The following is a 2,429-nucleotide window of genomic DNA, read 5'->3' as shown; positions in this document are numbered from 1 at the left end:
GTCATGGTCAATACACACCGAACACTGTGGTGAGGAAGTCTAGGCAGGGCCTGTACCATCTAGGACTTCTGAGGACAAGCAGTCGCACAGAAGGTCGGCACAGGGGTAGAGTGGCCGGTAGAGAGGCCAGATGAAAACGTGAGGTTCCCAGTTCAAACCGGGCTCCGAGTTAGTGTCGAAGTGTCCTTGTGTGTGTGTGTGTGTGTGTGTGTGTGAGTGTGAGAGAGAGAGAGAGAGCGATAGACGGGTAGAGCGAATAAGAACTTCTGAAAGTCACACAGACAGCCAGGTCCGTCCTTCAGGCACTCGTTCGTGACAAGGATTCTGGAGGGAATCGACTATAGGCCTATTGCAACACACATCCAGAACCAAAATGGTTCACTTCACTACACTGTAAAAAGAAGCCGTAAATAAATCAATCAAAGTTCTGGTTCAGTTTTCCCATATTGGTTGATCGGCGTGGCAGCATATTTAACACATGAAGCACATAATGACACACACACACACACACACACACACACACACACAGTACCTTGGTCTTTAGATCACTAAGTCAAAGGGACACATCTGCATCACTATTATTTGTAATACCTTCAATCATGAAAAAAAAGAAAAAAAGATTGTCTACTCTACAGTACTTGTTTTCTAAGTGCATATATACCCGTTTTCACTCAATGGGTTGAGAGCCACTTAACAGTGCAATAAAAGGTTTGATGAACACCTATTGTTTCCCCATGCTGAAAAAAGCACTTTAAATGAACGCACCTGACAAATGGCCTTCACAAGTGGCTTACAAAAATTATAATAACTGGGCTAAAATATCCGGGTGACAATTAAAACTTTTATAGAATGAACAAAAACAACTTTGGGATACATCTGTTAAAGCTCTCTAAAGTTTGTAGAGAAAAGGCCTTGTGTGCACACCTACAAGGACAGGTGCGTAGGAGCCGGCAACCAAATGCGAATCATGAGAAGAAAAAGGGTCCTGCACACTGTCTTCACTTATAGAGCAGTAGTTTTATTCAGATGACAACGTTTCGGTCTAAACGACCTTCATCAGGTATCTCTCTAAAGGAAAAAAAAAGAAAAAGGTTTTGGGTCTCTTAAGAATTTGATGTCACACTTACTAATGTCCGTGCAGTGTAGGTGCAGAATACATGTGCCTCTGTTTTCTGTTTAGTTATTGAGGAGGAAAAAACAGCAATGGACAATTAAATATAAAAGAAAGCTATTCCTTCTAAAACTCAAAAGAAGGTCGCATCGGCACTTTGGTGTTGCATGAATAATGGTGATGTAGTGATTTGTAGTCAGTTAAAAAATGTAAAAACAAAATTAATGTCCCACTTCACACCAAGTAAAACAAAACACAATCAAACTCCAGTAGTACATTTTGTACACAGCATGCCTTCACACCAAGCAAAGGAAAACAATCAAACTCCAGTAGTACATTTTGTACACAGCATGCCTTCACACCAAGCAAAGGAAAACAATCAAAATCCAGTAGTACGCACATACAGTAGCATGTCTGGTCTGTGCTCTCATTCACAAATTACTACAACATCCCCAGTTTCTCATTTAAATCTAAGGACGCACACGCACACGCACACACGCACACACACACACACACACACACACACACACACACACACACACACACACACACACACACACACACACACACAACAATATTTAAACCTGAAATGCAATTTCTCGTCAGTGCCAATACATGGAATTACATGGAATGTCATGTCAGTTGTTGTGTGGTAAGAATAATGTGTCCTGCATTTACCTTTGCACGAGCAAACCTTTGCGTGAATGAATGTGAGTGATTTGAAAAGCACCGAAGCACTGGGCTATTTGAAAAGCACTGAAGCACTGGGCTATTTGAAAAGCACCGATGAACTGGGCTATTTGAAAAGCACTGAAGCACTGGGCTATTTGAAAAGCACTGAAGCACTGGGCTATTTGAAAAGCACTGAAGCACTGGGCTATTTGAAAAGCACCGATGAACTGGGCTATTTGAAAAGCACTGAAGCACTGGGCTATTTGAAAAGCACCGAAGCACTGGGCTATTTGAAAAGCACCGAAGCACTGGGCTATTTGAAAAGCACTGAAGCACTGGGCTATTTGAAAAGCACTGAAGCACTGGGCTATTTGAAAAGCACCGATGAACTGGGCTATTTGAAAAGCACTGAAGCACTGGGCTATTTGAAAAGCACTGAAGCACTGGGCTATTTGAAAAGCACCGATGAACTGGGCTATTTGAAAAGCACTGAAGCACTGGGCTATTTGAAAAGCACCGAAGCACTGGGCTATTTGAAAAGCACTGAAGCACTGGGCTATTTGAAAAGCACCGATGAACTGGGCTATTTGAAAAGCACTGAAGCGGTATAACTGGTGGTTTTATAATAACTCTCGGGGGGGTGGGG

At 42.4% G+C, this 2,429-nt stretch overlaps 1 long non-coding RNA gene across 1 annotated transcript; it reads right to left on the bottom strand.

Moving 5' to 3' along the window:
• Positions 1–494: 494 nt before the first annotated feature.
• LOC308316902 lies at positions 495–1,798 on the bottom strand. The gene is made up of 3 exons (XR_013964220.1): positions 1,656–1,798; positions 1,466–1,581; positions 495–1,405 (listed from the first exon to the last, which is right to left on the bottom strand). It is a non-coding gene; the product is annotated as an uncharacterized lncRNA (long non-coding RNA).
• Positions 1,799–2,429: the final 631 nt, after the last annotated feature.

This window comes from Protomyctophum bolini (genome assembly GCF_963924005.1).
Source record: "Protomyctophum bolini genome assembly, chromosome: 1".
NCBI classification, from domain to species: domain Eukaryota; kingdom Metazoa; phylum Chordata; class Actinopteri; order Myctophiformes; family Myctophidae; genus Protomyctophum; species Protomyctophum bolini.
Note: the sequence above shows the minus strand (reverse complement) of the source record. Positions and strands in the feature narration are given on the sequence as shown.